The sequence below is a fragment of the Carcharhinus amblyrhynchos genome, chromosome X, assembly GCF_965287045.1.
Source record: "Carcharhinus amblyrhynchos chromosome X, sCarAmb.v2.hapA, whole genome shotgun sequence".
Taxonomy (NCBI): domain Eukaryota; kingdom Metazoa; phylum Chordata; class Chondrichthyes; order Carcharhiniformes; family Carcharhinidae; genus Carcharhinus; species Carcharhinus amblyrhynchos.
In genome coordinates, this window is record NC_137359.1 from 15,436,386 (window position 1) to 15,455,027 (window position 18,642).

An 18,642-nucleotide genomic window follows, 5' to 3' on the forward strand; every position below is an offset into this window, starting at 1 on the left:
ATCCTGTGGGGATATAACCATTTCTTCTTACGCCCCTCACATGATCACCTGAGATTCTTTGAAGCTTCACCATTTCTTCAAGGCGTCGTGTCCCCTTGCTGGCAACTGAAAAACAGAAAGAAACAGACACGCGACCGGCACTAGGTTGCCCCGATTCTTATTATTGGACTTTCCTGACCATGGCTGTCAATTTTGCCATTGATTGAAAGCCTTTGCATGGCTCCAGTTGAAGGGAGTGTATCCTCTTTCATTGAGGATCACAGTTACCACCTCCCCCGCCACCTGCCCCATCACCCCTCAACTTCTCCCCCCTCAACCACCGCCCTCCAACACTTACTCACCACCCCCCACCCCCCCCCACTCACCCTCCTCCTGTTGACGCTGAAACCAAGATTTATGCCAATTTCAATCAGGTGACCTGACAGTCCTGCCATTAAAAAGGCATCGATCCAGCCTAGCCCATTCGAAATGGCCTGTTCCCTGATATCTGTTCTGTCAACCTCCCCCACTGCTGTTCTGAGAGGGCATTTTTCTTTTGCAAAGTACACTTTAATTCATTGCTGTTTTCCCGAACTCACAACAGCAACCTGGTTCTCCATTTCTCCGACAGATACAGAATAAGTCCAATTTCTCTGCCCCTTGCCAACACACTCACTGGGTAACCCACTGCAGATACTGACACACTCACTCGGAGACCCACTGCAGATACTGACACACAGAAAGAGGCCCTTTGGCCCATCGAATCTGCACCGACTCTCTGACAGAGTGCCCTACCCAGGGCCCCTCCACCGCCCTATCCCCATAACCCCATGTGTGGAAATTAAGTTGTAACTCCAGCTATGGCCAAATATTTAATTCACTTTGTTCTGCAAGATTAAGGATGGTCACTTCAAATAAAGCAATAAATCTGGTGAAACTACAGTTTAAAAACTGCAGAAGCTGGTATGGAAAAATTAAGTTAAAACAGTTGTAGAAAGTAAATTATGACAGACAACTCTGTTAAGTAATGGAAAATGTTTATTAGCAAACAAGGCCTTCAGTGAGGCAAACACTTACATACTCAGGACAAGTGACTAACCTTGTGTTAATTTCAGAAACACTGTGTTCTAGCCTTGGCCACTAGATGAAAATAAGACCCTTTTCAATAACGAAATTCCAAAAAGTGGTGAACTATAACTGATACATTTTCTGCATGAATCAACAGAACATCCTGCGATGCTTTGCACTGTATCGTGTTCTCAGTTTTGCACAAGTAATTAAGATGTGGAGATGCCGGCGTTGGACTCGGGTGGGCACAGTAAGTAGTCCCACAACATCAGGTTAAAGTCCAACAGGTTTATTTAGTAGCACGAGCTTTTGGAGCGCCGCTGTCTGCGAGCGGCACTCACCTGGTGAAGGTGATCCGAAAGCTTGTGCTACCAAATAAACCTGTTGGACTTTAACTTGGTGTTGTGAGACTTCTTACTGTGCACAGACTTGGAAGTTTGAGTACCCTAAGTGCCTAGTGTATGTATCCAGGTATTTGACACATGCATCTGGATAAATATTTGCCAGGACACTGGGAGGGATCCCTTGCTCATTTTCCAAAAGCACCGTGGGGGCCTTCAACATCCACCCAAGACGGTGCCCTGGGTTTGATGTCTCATCGAAAGGTGGCATCGTTGACAGAATGGCGCTCCCTCAGCACTGCACTTACGAGAGTGTCAATCACTGGCGTGTGCTCTAGAGGAACGCTGGAGGGCCCAAAGGCTGGGAGGCAGGAGGTCGCAGAAGTCAGCTGGAGTTTGCGATCGAGGGTGAATTTGTCAAATGGGAATAGGGTGCCATCGGAGAGGGGCAACTTCTTCCCCTGCCTGGTCTGGGGGTGCAAGACTGTTCACCCAGGCAAGACTGTTCCCTTCCTGTTGGCGAACACTTCAGAGGTCAGAGGCTGAATGCCCGTGACCATCGGGTAAGCATTCTCCAAGGTGGCCTTCACAACACACGACAGCGCAGAGTCGCTGAACAGAGACTGATAGCCAAGTTCCGCACACATGAGGACAGTCTCAACAGGGATCTTGGGTTCATGTCGCACTATCTGTAACCCCCGTGACTTGCCTGGGTTTGCAAAACCTCACTTACTGTACTGTCTGGAGACAATACACATCTTTTTAACCTGTGATCAGTGCTCCTTCTACTCACATTATCAGCCACTTCAGGTCTTGAACAGCAGGTTAGGTGTAAGGATTCGCATTCTAATCAGTAATCTCTAAACTGTCTGTGCTTTATATGCTCTGTCTGAGGCCAGAACTCTCCATTCACCTGACGAAGAGGGAAACCTCAAGCTTGTGAGTCTATTATCAAATAAATCGGTTGGACTAAAACCTGATGTTGTCAGACTTTTTACTGTGTTTACGCCAGTCCAACGCCGGCATACCCACATCATGTCTGGGGGTGCACCAGACCCATCTTCAGATGAGAGATGGCTATCTTTGTTTCTTGACATGTGCGCCTTCTCTCCCTGACAGGAAGACTTGCAGTTGCTGGCCTGCATTCTGCAGTGCCCAAACAGAGAGAAATGTAGCTTTGCGCATTCATTGCTATTTCAAGTGCCTCATGGCTTCCGTATCGCTGTCCACGGCTGACTTCGAGGAATTATTGCTGCGCCCTTTTCATTTTGCAATACGGACGTCCCACATTTTAGCGCGTAGACTGTAAACGACAAAACGTGTGTGTAAATAGAAGGCAGATATTCTTCCAAAGAGTCTTTATTAATCTACAGTCAGCCCACAAGGCTTAATCTCCCACCACTGCGGCATTTGAGCACGACTGACTTTGTAATTACACGTGCTATTATTAGCACTTTTGGTGCCACGTTCCGGGGCGTAACACGTTGAAAATAAACACCATTGCTATCATGTAAACAGGGCATGCGAGGGTTAGGCATCCACATGCAATGAATCCTGTTAACAGTCCGCACATAGGAGTTGAATTTATCCCGGCAAGGTGAATTTGGTGCGGGGGTCAGATGGCCAAGGGAACCAAGTCGTAGATATTAGCAGCAAAATGTATTTCATAGAATCCCTACAGTGCAGAAGGAGGCCATTCGGCACATCAAGTCTGCACCAACCACAATCCCACCCAGGCCCTATCCCCGTAACCCCATGTATTTACCCTGCTAATCCTCTGACACTAAGGAGCAAATTAGCACGATTAACCTACACATCTTTGGACACTAAGGGATAATCTGCCTAACCTACACATCTTTGGACACTGAGGGACAATTTAGCATGGCCAATCCACCTAACCTGAATGTCCCAGCACACTAAGGGACAATTTACCATGGCCAATCCACCTAACATACACATCTTTGGACACTAAGGCACAATTTCCCATGGAAACAACCTAACCTGCACATCATTGGAGTGTGGGGGGAAACTAGAGCACCTGGAGCAAACCCACAGAGACATGGGGAGAATGTGCAAACTCCACACAGACAGTGACCCAAGGCTGGACTTGAACCTGGGTCGCTGATGCAGTGTGGCAGCAGCGCAAAGCACTGTGCCACAAATGGCTATTACTTTAATCAGGACAAATGATTGATTGTGCCACCCTGCTGATGTTGTGGCAGGGGGCTTATAGCTTGCGGAGGATGCCACTCCACATCAAGCATTGCTGACCAGGACTCTCTCCCACTCTTACCCCCAGCGTGTTTGGAAGGATTTACACTCAACCCGTTTGGCCGGGTTATGAACGCACCTTCCTCGGCCACCAAGACCTGGGGTGGGACTTGAACCTGGAGCCTCAGACTCAGAGGCCGAGACGCTAACCCCACAAGACTGCCCAGATTCTCATCGAGAAGACAACGTATAAGTGGTTTTCGCTTTGGTTGCAGGGAGCGTGCTTTGGCTTGCGTTTATTCCAGAATCAAGCTGGCTGGATGTTCAAGGGTTCAAAAGGGTTCAGCGTTCCGCGGTTTGAAAATAGCTGCTCCACCGTAAATAGCCAAAGTTCTTATCCTGACACCCAACTGCACGCACCTGGCAATGTCCAAATGATGTCAGATTACAGATATGGGGAAAGAAAAGGTATCTTAGTTTTGGAAGCAAATTATATCGATTAACTGGTACATGGTGAGAATATCCCACTGGCATGAACAGTGGTCAGATTCCGGCCAATAGATTTCAACAGCTTAGAGCCCTGATTCTTTACTAATTCTTCGTCCACCAATACATTGAGTTATTTCTCTACAGCTGTCAAGCCTACAGATCAAATATGTCGGCTGGAATCTTACCCCTGTTCACATCGGCGGGATTTTCCCGTCCTGCTGCAGTGAACGGAGATTCGGCTGGCCGCCAAATTCTCCAGCCTCGCTGCAGCAGGAGCGCGGCGTGAACAGCCAGCAAGATCACGCCCTCAATCGTCGTTGAAGTGTCCTGTACCTCAATAGAGGAGCACGAAACTGCCTTAAAACTCAGCTGTGGGATTCGCACTCGAGCACGCATGAATTCCTCATCAGGTACAACGTGGGCTTCCACCATCGGCGACCTCCATCCTCCACAGGGTTCCTCCACCCGAGCTCGCAGGCTCGTCAAGACGTTTCCACCAAGTCACAGCTGAAAGAGAGGAAGAAGGTTCAGTATAAAGTTCCAACTCATCTCCAATTCCCAGCAAACCTTCTCAACACCACCGCCCCCCCCTCCCCCCACCCCAACACACTTCATCGCCCCCTTCTGCATCGTAGGGATTCTATGATTTTATTTATTTTAGTCTTTGTTTCTCAATTTTTGTAACGAGTTGCATGCCGCTAAAAGTGGCCAACTCCAAGGAGTCACAGAAACAGAGAAACATAGAAGATAGGAGGAGGCCATTCGGCCCTTCGAGCCTGCTCCGCCATTCATCATGATCATGGCTGATTGTCCAGCCTCTACCTGCTTTCACCCCATAACCTTTGATCCCATTCGCCCCAAGTGCTGTATCTTCTTGAATACATTCAATGTTTTGGCATCAACTACTTCCTGTGGTAATGAATGCCACAGGCTCACCGGGTGAAGAAATGTCTCATCTCTGTCCTAAATGGCCTACCCTGAATCCTCAGACTGTGACCCCTGGTTCTGTACTCCCCCCACCATCAGGAACATCCTCCCTGCATCTACCCTGTCGAGTCCTGTTAGAATTTTATAAATCTCTGTGAGATCCCCCCCTCATTCGTCTGAACTCCAGTGAAAACAATCCTAACCGAGTCAATCTCTCCTCATACATCAGTCCCCCCGGAATCAGCCTGGTAAACCTTCACTGCACTCCCTCGAGAGCAAGAACATCCTTCCTCAGAAAAGGAGATCAAAACTGCACACAATACTCTAGCTGTGGCCTCACCAAGGCCCTGTATAATCGCAACAACACATCCCTGCTCCTGTACTCTCACAATGAAGGCCAACATACCATTTGCCTTCTTTACTGCCTGCTACACCTGCACGCTTACCTTCAGTCAAGTGTCTCTAACCAAAATATGGACGTAACAAGCGACAGGCCCATCGGCGGAAGATAACTCACAATTAACTGAAGTAATGCGATCTCGTCTGATGAGTTAAACACCAGGAGAATAACCGGATTCACTGGAGTAATGAGATTGTGTGTGCTGGAATGGTAGGAATTGTTGGCTTGCTCGAATCATAGAATCCCCCACAGTGCAGAAGGAGGCCATTAGGCCCATCGAGTATGCACTGACTCTTCAACAGAGCATTCTATCCAGGCCCTATCCCAGTAACCCCACGTATTTACCGCACTAATCCCCCTAACCCACGTGTATGGAACACTAGGGAGCAAGTTAGCAAGGTAAACACATCCAACCTGCACATCTTGGTGCACTAAAGAGACTCATCTTGGTTCATCATTCTCACTTGAGAAACTTGTCATGTTTTTCTCTCAAAGGGTGCAAATCTCCTTTAAAGACAGAGGAAGTAGAATCTTTGAATATTTTTAAGGCAGAGCTAGATAGATTATTGGCTAATGAGGGGGTGAAAGGTAATTGCGGGGGGGTCAGCAGCAATGTGGGACTGACGTGACGATCAAATCAGTTATAACCTCATTGGTGGAGCAGGCTCGAGGGGCTGAATGGTCTTCTCCTAATTTGTTCGTATGAGCCTAGCAAATCAAGGTGGAGACATTTGCAGCCATCTTCAGCCGGATGTGCTGATTGGATGCTCCATCTCAGCCATCTCCTGAGGTCCACAGCCTCGTAAAACTATACAAGGCACTAGTTAGACCACACCTGGAATACTGTGAACAGATTTGGTCTCCTTATCTAAGGAAAGACGCACTGGAATCGGAGGCAGTCCAGAGGAAGTTCACTCGGCTGATCCCGGGTAGGGAGGGATTTTCTTATGAGGAGAGGTTGAGCAGGTTGGGCATCAAGAGGCAATTTAACATGGCCAATCCAGTAATCTGCACATCTTTGGACACTAAGGGGCAATTTACTATGGCCAATCCACCTAACCAGCACATCTTTGGACACTAAGGGACAATTTAGCATGGCCAATCCACCTAACCTACACATCTTTGGACTGTGGGAGGAAACCGGGGCACCCAGAGGAAATCCACGCAGACACGGGGAGAACGAGCAGACTCCCTACAGACAGCAACTCGAGGCTGGGAATTGAACCCGGGTCCCTGGAGCTGTGAGGTAGCAGCGCTAACCACTGTGCCAGCATGCCGCCGTTTGCAAAATTTCAGTACTCGGCTGACAGATTGCGCTACGTTGGGTGACAGTGAACGAAGTTAAGTCAGAGCTGGAATTATGATGGGGGGAGAGTCGATGGGAGAAATAAAATGATAAACTGCGATGGTACTGCTGGTAAGTTTAACTACCAGCCTCCATTGTGACTGTTCGCAGCGTGAAGGAGGTGTTCATTGTGAGAGACATGCTTTAATTTTCAGATGTTTCACTGTAGTGTATTTATTTTTAGTTAAAGAAGTGGTGTGGGGAGGAGTCAACTAGATAAGGGGTTGCCTCACGGAGGAGATAACAGAGTAAGATTGCTGGGGATCCCAAGACAAGACAGATCTTGAATACGTCTAAGATTAAACATCAAAAAGCGACCACCTGTTTTCAGTAAGAGGAGTCAAGCACTGCCTTGCACTTTCCTTCATAACGCCAGCTCAGTCAAAAGTGTACTTGAATTACGTCCTGGGCTGTCAGCTCCTGACAACTTAACAAGGCAAACCGTCAGAGTGTGTCGCAGATGTAACGATTCTCCCAAGCACTTGTGAAAAAAAATGAGCGCCTCGCCCCTAATTCAGCCGAGAATTTACAGTTCGCAAGTCAGAGGCTGGGCAGAGCAGCAAAGGGAGAACATGTTCCACTGATCCATAGCACTTATTACACTCATTCTGTCACACTTCATGTTTCATTATGGTGCCTCTATTGAGCACCATGTTCTGTTGCACTGACACGGTCAGCAACCATGTCTATGGTTTACTTCAATGTTGTCTCCCTTTCTACCCTTGGTACTTTATTGGCAGTTGCCCCTCTCTCAGGGGCCCTTTGTTGCCCTCAGTGCTTTTTTAGGAGTTGCCCCTCTCTCCAGGGTCCTTTGTTGCGCTTGGTGCTTTATTGGCAGTTGCCCCTCTCTCTGGGGTTCTTTGTTGCCCTCGGCGCTTTATTTGCAGTTGTCTCTCTCTCTCTCTGGGGTCCTTTGTTGCCCGCGGCACTTTTTTGGGAGTTGCACCTCTCTCCTGGGTCCCTTCTGGTCATCGGCGCTTCATTGGATGTGCTTGACTTTCCTCTCTGTTCCACAGTCTCTACAACTTGGGAGTGTAAAATACCTGCCAAGGCCTCCTCACTAAATGTTTCTTTTTATTCATTTGTGGGGCGTCGTTGGCTGACCAGCATTTATTGCCCATCCCTAGTTTCCCTTGGAGGGCAATTGAGAGTTGACCACATTGCTGTTACTCTGGAGTCACACGTAGGCCAGGCTGAGTAAGGACGGCAGGTTTAGAGTCATAGAGGTTTACAGCATGGAAACAGGCCTTTTGGCCCAACTTGTCCATGCCACCTTTTTTTTTAAACCCCTAAGCTAATCCCAATTGCCCGCGTTTGACCCATATCCCTCCATACCCATCGTACCCATGTAACTGTCTAAATGCTTTTTAAAAGATAAAATTGTACCCACCTCTACTACTACCTCTGGCAGCTCATTCCAGTCACTCACAACCCTCTGTGTGAAAAAATTGCCCTCTCCCCCCTCTCACCTTAAACCTATGCCCTCTAGTTTTAGACTCTCCTACCTTTGGGAAAAGATATTGACAATCTAGCTGATCTGTGCCCCTCATTATTTTATAGACCTCTATAAGATCACCCCTCAGCCTCCAACACTCCAGAGGAAAAAGTTCCAGTCTACTCAGCCTCTCCTTATAACTCAAACCATCAAGTCCCAGTAGCATCCTAGTAAATCTTTTCTGCACTCTTTCTAGTTTAATAATATCCTTTCTATAATAGGGTGACCAGAACTGTACACAGTGTTCCAAGTGTGGCCTTACCAATGTCTTGTACAACTTCAACAAGACATCTCAACTCCTGTATTCAATAACAAGACATCCCAACTCCTGTATTCAATTTCCTTTCCTAAAGGACATTAGTGAACCAGATGGGTTTTTCCGACAATAGTTTCATGGTCATCAGTAGATTTTTAATTCCAGATGTTTTTTATTGAATTCAAATGCCACCATCTGCTCTGACAGGATTCGAACCTGGGTCCCCAAAACATTAGCTAAGTTGTTGCATTAATAGGCCACCGCCTTCCCTACAAATATTTTCGGAGTATTGATCTATTTGTTGACTGTGGAGTACTTCACCACCAAACAGAACTTTAGAGTACCTATTGTGCAGAAAGAGGCCATTCAACCCATCAAGTCTTCACCAACTCTCCAAAAGAGTGTCCCAGCAGGTCCCCCCCTCCACCCTATCCCCGTAACCTCACACATCTATTGCTGAAGTCCAGTTGTGTTTAAACTATTTCACACCCCGCCTTCAAAGTCACAATGTTGAACATTGTAAAAAGGCACATTCTGAGCTGAAATTGTCGTCCCACTGGGTTGACTGGAAAGGCCTTTAAATGTCAAAAAGCAACTCAAGGTCCTTCTTGGACTGAAAAGGCCTACTCCTCTAGAGATCATCAAGCATGGTTACCTCAGTTTATTCTGGAATAAGTTCCCAGCCTGAAGCCTTGGATGGGTAACCCATTGCATCAAGCACGACTGACCAGGAGTCTCTCATACTCTTACTGTGAGCCCATTGGTACGTTTGGAAGGATTTACGGGTTGACACTCTCAACTTGTTTGGCCGTGTTATGAATGCAACTTCATCGGCCATCAAGTCCCAGGGTGGGACTCAAACCCAGAGTTGTTGGCTCAGAGGCAAGGATGCTAACCCCACTGCGCCACAAGACCTGCCCTTGACTCAAGGTATTGAACAGAAGGAAAACTGAACCTTTGCGGGTGGGTCCCATACATAAGAATTAGAGGCAGGAGTAGGCCATTCGGCCCATCGAGCCTGCTTTGCTACTTGATAAAGTCATGGCAGATCTGACTGCAGCCTCGGCTCCACTTTCCTGTTGACCCCTTTTGACTCTCTTGTCAATCAAGAGCGTGTCTCTCTCAGCCTTACATAAACTCAGTAACCCATTCTGCACTGCTGTCTGGGGGAGAGAATACACTTACTAACTCCCTTCTGAGAGAAACCATTCCCCTCATCTCCATCTTAAATGGGACACTCCTTATTTAATGTGGCCCTGAGTTCCAGTCTCCCACACGAGGAAACACCCCCCCCCCCCAGCATCCACCCTGTCACATCTCCTCAGGATCTGATATGTTCCAATAAGATCACTTCTCGTTCTTCTAAACTCCAGTGGATACAGGCCCAACCAGTCCAACCGCTCATAATATAACACCGACTCCCTCCACTGCTCCCGCGACACCGCGCCCCCCCCCCCTTTACCCTGCATACCAGGATGGGTCAAATTAATCTACAAACTGCTTCAAAGGCAGTTGTCTCTTAGTTTGGACACTAAGAGTCAATTTAGCATGGCCAATCCACTTAACCCGCACATCTTTGGACTGTGGGATGAAACTGGAGCACCTGGAGGAAGCCCATGCAGACATGGGGAGAACGTGCAGTCTCCACACAGACAGTGACCCAAGCCAGGAATCGAACCTGGATCCCTGGCATTGTGAGACAGCAGTGCTAACCACTGTGCCACCATTTGCAGTCGCACTGATGCCCTCTACAATCGCAGTAAAGCATTCCTTTCTTTTACATTTGATTCCCCCTGCAATGAGCAACATCCCCTTTGCCTTCCAAATCACTTGCTGTACCTGCAAATGAATTTTTGTTCAGGCCAGGACTTTCCGATCCTGATTCCCACCTGGGTGTTAGGGAATTTTCACTGTAACTTCATTGCAATGTTAATGTAAGCCCACTTGTGACCCTAATAAATAAACTTTAAACTGAAATTTGACTGCAATTCGAAGCTGTAATGTTGCTGTTTTACAACAAGGCATCTGAGATTCCTTGACTCAGTTTATGACCTGATGTAAACCCAAGATTGCAGAGCCGCCTTGTAACTCAGAGTAAATTCTGTTCCCTCCTTACACACTGATTTATACAAACTGTACTCATTAAAACAAGCAAGTTACAATGTGGGGGTGCACAGGCAAGTGTCCCAATAACAGATCAAATACAACTTGAAATTAAAGGTAACCAAGGTCAAGTTGCTTGAGATGGTTTAAGAAGCAGTTCAGGGAAGGTTCACTCGGTTCACTCAGCTCATTCCTGGGAAGGAGTTTGCTAATGGGGAAAGGCCAATCCGCTTCGACCTGGATCCATTGGAGTGCAAAGCAATGAGGTTGTCAGGGATAGGTGGACGAATATGGAAATCTCATATCGTGCTTTGGATTGAAAGGAATGTTAGAATCCCTCCAGCGCAGAAGGAGGCCATTTGACCTATCGAGTCTGCATCGACAACAATCCCACCCGAGCCCTATCCCCCTAATCCCACAGATTTGCCTTCTAAACTCCCCTGACACTCAGGGTCAATTGAGCATGACCAATCCACCTAACCTGCACATCTTTGGACAGTCAGGGTCAATTTAGCATGGCCAATCCACCTAACCCGCACATCCTTGGACATGAAGCGACAACTTAGCATGGTCAATCCACCTAAGCTGCACATCCTTGAACACTAAGCGACAATTTAGCATGGTCAATCCACCTAACCCGCACATCTTTGAACACTAAGGGACAATTTAGCATGTCCAATCCACCTAACCTGCACAGCTTTGGACACTGAGGGGCAATTTATCATGGCCAGTCAACCTAACCTGCATATCTTTGGACACTTAGGAGCAATTTAGCATAACTAATCCCCCTAACCCGCACATCTTTAGACTAACGGGCAATTTAGCATGGCCAATCCACCCAACCTACACAACTTTGGATACTAAGGGACAATTCAGCATGGCCAATCCACCTAACCTCCATATCGTTGGAGACTAAGGGGCAATTTAGCATGGCCAATCCACCTAACCTGCACATCTTTGGACTGTGGGAGGAAACTGGGGCATCCGGAAGAAACCCATGCAGACACGGGGAGAACGTGCAAACTCCACACAGACAGTGACCCAAGCCGGGAATCGAACCTGGTTCCCTGGCGCTCTGAGGCAGCAGGGCTAACCACTGTGCCATCGTGCCACCCGTGTTTGAAGAGTATGTTTTCTGTTAAGGGGAGCAAAGCACTTATTTGATTGCGAGTTGGATCATCCAGCTTTGTATTCAGGCAGCTCACTGCACTCCATCTTGAGTTAATTTGATTTAATCTGAGCATTGACTTCGCTGTCTGATCATCTTTCCAAGTTGCTCTCTTGATCCCAACAAGAGTGTTTTCTGCGTCCCACTAGAAATGTGTTTTCAATCTAAATTTAAGGAGCCAAAACCGAGGGAGGTTCTAATGCATTGAATGTAATCGCGTGATTTTCGGACACTTTCATTGATGTGTTTCCTTATCGACATTTGATACTGTTTCACAAATTAAATGACTTCAGGCGGTAGTGACTGTGTGCGGTGAACTCAGGAACCCATGGGCAAGGCACATCAATGAGCGAGTCAATTGCACTGTGATAGTTTGTTTAATGAAGCATGTGGTGACCCAGCCCCCTCATAGAAGTATAGAATCATCACACTGCAGAAAGAGATGATGCAACCCGTTGTGTCTGCACCGTCAACACCTTGGCCCTATCTCTGTAACCCCACTCGGCTAATCCCCCGACACTAAGGGACAATTTAGCATGGCCAATCCACCTAACCTACACATCTTTGGACACTAAGGAGCAATTTAGCATGGCCAATCCACCTAACCTACACATCTTTGGACACTAAGGGACAACTTAGCATGGCAAATCCACCTAACCGACACATCTTTGGACACTAAGGGGCAATTTAGCGTAGCCAATCCACCTAACCTACACATCATACCACCAGCAGGAAGGGCTGGAGAATACTGTCCTTTGTCATTTCTTTACTCAAAGCATTGGCAGGCCTGGATCCAAAGTAGGACATCAAGCGCAAGACCTATGGATGATCAGTTATGATCATATTGAACTTTATGGTCAGCCATGATCATAATGAATGGTGGAGCAGGCTCAAAGGGCCAAATGGCCTCATCCTGCTTCTTGTTTCTATGAACAGGACCTCAACTGACTTTGGACAAAGGCAGCAGGGTTTTGGGTAAACCCAACTTAAAGAACTTTGCAAAGAGGGAGGTTGGCTGGCAGCAATTTTGAATAGGTGAGTATCAGGGTAAAAAAGGCTTACTAAAAGGGACATCGTGGTGGCACAGTGGTGAGCATTGCTGCCTCATGGTGCCAGGGACCCGGGTTCAATTCCCGGCTTGGGGCACTGTTTCTGCAGAGTCTGCATCTTCTCCCCGTGTCTGCATGGGTTTTCTCCGAGTGCTCCGGTTTCCTCCCACAGACTGAAAGATGTGCAGGTTAGGTGGATTGGCCATGCTAAATGGCCCCTTGTTATTCAAAGGTGTGCAGGTCAGATGGATTGGCCATGCTAAATTGCCCCTTAGTGTCCAAAAATGTGTAGGTTAGTTGGATTGGCCATGCTAAATTGCCCCTTAGTGTCCAAAAATGTGTAGGTTAGTTGGATTGGCCATGCTAAATTGTCCCTTAGTGTACAAAGATGTGTAGGTTAGGTGGATTGGCCATACTAAATTGCCCCTTAGTGTCCAAAGATGTGTAGATTAGGTGGATTGGCTGTGCTAAATTGCCCCTCATTGCACCCAAACAGGAGTGTCAGGACTCAGGATTTTTAACAGTAACTCCATTGCAGTGTTAATGTAAGCCTACTTGTGACACTAATAATTAAACTTTAAACTTAAAAGATGGAAGAGGAATTCACCATGAACGTGTTAACACTTCCATTACGGCAGAGTTCTACTCCAAAGGTTTCTTGTCCAGTTTTTTTAATGAGCAGGAAACCTCCCTTTTAAACAGCAAGTCGAAAACCTCTCAACGATTTAACTAGGAGAGGTTAAAAAAATCTATTGAATATCTGCAAAGCTTCCATTTTATGACTGTCACTTTGATTTTAATGGCCTGAGATTAAAGGGAACAGCTGTTCCCTCTCAACTTCAATCCTGCCTCATTTACTGTTGTTTTTTTAAAATTTAACCATACCAATTTGTCTTACCTTTCGAGCAAGAGAACCCTCATGATCAAACAATATCAACGTGACTGGAAGCCTATCTTCCAGAAATAATCTCTCCCTCAGTGTCAACAAAACGAAGAAGATTGTCATCGACTTCAGGAAGCATAAAGGAGAATATGCCCCTGTCTACATCAGCAGAGACGAAGTAGAAAGGGTCAGGAGCTTTTAGGTGTCCAGATCACCAACAACCTGTCCTGGTCCCCCCCACGCCGACACTATAGTTCAGAAAGCCCACCAACGCCTCTACTTTCTCAGGAGGCTAAGGAAATTTGGCATGTCAGCTACAACTCTCACCAACTTTTACAGATGCACCATAGAAAGTATCCTTTCTGGTTGTATCACAGCTTGGTATGGGCTCCTGCTCTGACCAAGACCGCAAGAAACTACAAAAGGTCATGAACGTAGCCCAATCCATCACACAAACCAGCCTCCCATCCATTGACTCTGTCTACACTTCCCGCTGCCTCAGCAAAGCAGCCAGCATAATTAAGGACCCCACACACCCCGGACATTCTCTCTTCCACCTTCTTCCGTCCGGAAAAAGATACAAAAGTCTGAGGTCACGTACCAACCGACTCAAGAGCAGCTTCTTCCCGTTGGACTTTTGAATGGATTTATCTTGCATTAAGTTGACCTTTCTCTATACCCTAGCTATGACTGTAATACTATATTCTGTACTCTCTCGTTTCCCTCTCTATGAACGGTATGCCTTGCCTCTGTAGCACAAGAAACAATACTTTTCACTGTATCCCAATACATGTGACAATAATAAATCAAATCAAATATTAAGTTGATCTTTCTCTATACCCTAGCTATAACTGTAACACTACTTTTTGCACTCTCTCATTTCCTTCTCTATGAATGGTAAGCTCTGTCTGTACAGTGCACAAGAAACAATACTTTTCACTGTATGCTGCTACATGTGAGAATAATAAATCAAATCAAATCAAAGAAAAGTAGCCTCGAGTAATTTCCACATTGCAGACACTGGACCTCAAAGTGAGATTGAATAGTTTAGGCCTATACTTTCTGGGATTTAGAAGAATGAGGGGAGATCAAATTGAGGTATACAAGATGATAAACGGTCTGGATAAAGTGGATGTGGGGCGGATGCTTCCTCTTGTGGGACATTCTAGGATGAGAGGTCTTAGGATAAGGGACAGCAAGTTTAAAACAGAGTTGGGGAGAAACTACTTCCCCCAAAGGGTTGTGAATCTGTGGAATTCGCTGCCCCAAAGTGCAGTGGATGCTGGGACAGTGAGTACATTTAAGGAGGAGTTAGACAGATTTTAAATTGGGAATGGGTTGAAGGGCTATGGGGAGAAGGTGGGAAAATAGGGTTGAGGAACATATCAGCCATGGCAGAGCGGACTCGATGGGCTGAATGGCCAAATTCTGCTCCTATATCTTATGAATTCATAAAGGTTCAGTCAACCACTTTCCTCCAAATTCATCCGCCTATCCCATTTTTTTTGCACCCTTTCCATCACTGCTTTGTATCCAATTCCGCACCAATTGTGGGACCCATTTCTGGTGCCACCAATCAGTTGCTTGGTAAACATTTTGGGGACTGGATGAAACGTGTCTTAATTTTAAAATAAGGAGTGCCTGTTTTAATAGAATAAGTCTGAAATCGTACATTCTGTAGGCAAGGGTGGAGGTAACAAAGGCATGGGGTTTAATGTTTTGCTCAAGTAACACTGGAATTTTCTACCTGCATGTTGGCAGCTCCATTCCTCGCACCATACCTCGCACCATAGAGCACATGGTGGCACAGTGGTTAGCACTGCTGCCTCACAGCGCCACGGACCCGGGTTTGATTCCAGCCTCAGGTCCCTGTCTGTGTAGAATCTGCAGGTTCTCCCTGTGACTGCGTGGGTTTCCTCCAAATGTTCCGGTTTCCTCTCACAGTCCAAAAGATGTGCAGGTTAGGTGGATTGGCCATGGTAAATTGTCCCTTAGTCTCCAAAGATGTATAGGTTAGGTGGATTGGCCATGCTAAATTGCCCCTTCGTCTCCAAAGATGTGTAGGTTAGGTGGATTGGCCATGCTAAATTGTCCCTTAGTCTCCAAAGATGTTCAGGTTAGGTGGATTGGCCATGGTAAATTGTCCCTTAGTCTCCAAAGATGTATAGGTTAGGTGGATTGGCCATGCTAAATTGCCCCTTTGTCTCCAAAGATGTGTAGGTTAGGTGGATTGGCCATGCTAAATTGTCCCTTAGTCTCCAAAGATGTGCAGGTTAGGTGGATTGGCCATGGTAAATTGTCCCTTAGTCTCCAAAGATGTATAGGTTAGGTGGATTGGCCATGCTAAATTGCCCCTTTGTCTCCAAAGATGTGTAGGTTAGGTGGATTGGCCATGCTAAATTGTCCCTTAGTCTCCAAAGATGTGTAGGTTAGGTGGATTGGCCATGCTAAATTGTCCCTTAGTCTCCAAAGATGTTCAGGTTAGGTGGATTGGCCATGGTAAATTGTCCCTTAGTCTCCAAAGATGTATAGGTTAGGTGGATTGGCCATGCTAAATTGCCCCTTTGTCTCCAAAGATGTGTAGGTTAGGTGGATTGGCCATGCTAAATTGTCCCTTAGTCTCCAAAGATGTGCAGGTTAGGTGGATTGGCCATGGTAAATTGTCCCTTAGTCTCCAAAGATGTATAGGTTAGGTGGATTGGCCATGCTAAATTGCCCCTTTGTCTCCAAAGATGTGTAGGTTAGGTGGATTGGCCATGCTAAATTGTCCCTTAGTCTCCAAAGATGTGCAGGTTAGGTGGATTGGCCATGCTAAATTGCCCCTTAGTGTCCAAAGATGTGCAGGTTAGGTGAATTGGCCATGCTAAATTCCCCTTAGTATCCAAAATATCCAGGTTAGGATATTGCAGGGATAGGGCGGGGGAAGGGCTTGGGTAAGGTGCTCTTTGGGAGAGTCAGTACAAACTTGATGGGCTGAATCTGCACTGTCGGGATTCAATGATTCTTTGATTCATCTGTGTGTACCATTCACAAGATGCAGGAACTCACCAAGGCTCCTTCAACAGCACCTTCCAAACTCAAGTTCTCTACAATCTTGAAGGACAAGGGCAGCAGATACCTGAGAACCCCACCACCTGCAAGTTCACCTCCAAGTCACTCACCATTCTAATTTGGAAATATATCGGCCGTTCCTTCACTGTCACTGGGTCAACATCCTGGAACTCCCTCCCTAACAGCACTGTGGGTTTACTTACACTACATGGACTGACTGATGTCCAATAACAATCCTGGAACTCCCTCCCTAACAGCACTGTGGGTGTACCTACACCACATGAACTGACTGATGTCCAATAACAATCCTGGAGCTCCCTCCCTAACAGCACTGTGGGTGTACCTACACCACATGGACTGACTGACTTCCAATAACAATCCTGGAACTCCCTCCCTAACTGCACTGTAAGTGGTGTCTATTTGGCTTGAGATGCAATGCATTTTGCTTAGTTCTGATCATAAAATTTCCATTTCAGTTGTCTCCGTTATGTTATCAGCGGATGGAAAGGATGGGTCTTGCTGAAATGTGGATAAAAGCTGAATTTCTGTGGTTGCTTTTCATTGAAATGAGATGGGAACTTTCTGCCAATGCTTGGCCAGGAATGAGGGTGTATAATCTTGGGAAATGCCAAGAACAGAGCAGATTCCAGGACGCTTTGTTTATCGAGCTGATTAAATCACCCCAGCACCTTAAGGCAGGACAATCAGATCCAAGCCAATTTGTGAATACAAAGCCAAAACACAGAGCCTTTCTTTATCAAGGCAGTTTATTGGCTTGCTTGGTCTCCCAACTCTCCTCCCATTCGACTCAGTGTCCCAGCTATCCCCAATTTGTATGATATTCTGTTCATGTTTAAAGGTCGGGTGGCACAGTGGTTAGCACTGCTGCCTGACAGTAAAAAGTCTGACAACACCAGGTTTTAGTCCAACCTATTTATTTGATAATAGACTCACAAGCTTTCGAGGGGACTGCCTCTTCGTCAGGTGAATGGAGAGTTCTGGCCTCAGACAGAGCATATAAAGCACAGACAGTTTAGAGATTACTGATTAGAATGCGAATCTTTACACCTAACCTGCTGTTCAAGACCTGAAGTGGCTGATAATGTGAGTGGAAGGAGCACTGATCACAGTTTAAAGAGATGTGTATTGTCTCCAGACAGTACAGTAAGTGAGGTTTTGCAAACCCAGGCAAGTCACGGGGGTTACAGATAGTGCGACATGAACCCAAGATCCCTGTCGTTCTTGGGTTCATGTCGCACTAAGAACGACAGGGATCTTGGGTTCATGTCGCACTATCTGTAACCCCCGTGACTTGCCTGGGTTTGCAAAACCTCACTTACTGTACTGTCTGGAGACAATACACATCTCTTTAAACTGTGATCAGTGCTCCTTCCACTCACATTATCAGCCACTTCAGGTCTTGAACAGCAGGTTAGGTGTAAAGATTCGCATTCTAATCAGTAATCTCTAAACTGTCTGTGCTTTATATGCTCTGAGGCCAGAACTCTCCATTCACCTGACGAAGAGGGTGTCCCTCGAAAGCTTGTGAGTATATTATCAAATAAATAGGTTGGACTAAAACCTGGTGTTGTCAGACTTTTTACTGTGTTTACGCCAGTCCAACGCCGGCATACCCACATCATGACTACGCCTGACAGTGCCAGGGATCCAGGTTTGATTCCCAGCTCGGGTCATGTCTGTGAAGGTTGCACGTTCTCCCTGTGTCTGCGTGGGTTTGCCCCGGGTGCTCCGGTTTCCTCCCACAGTCCGAAAATGTGCAGGTTAGGTTGATTGGCCATGCTAAAATTGCCGTTAGTGTCCTGAGGTGCATAGGTTAGAGGGATTAATGGGTAAATATGTAGAGATATGGGGGTAGG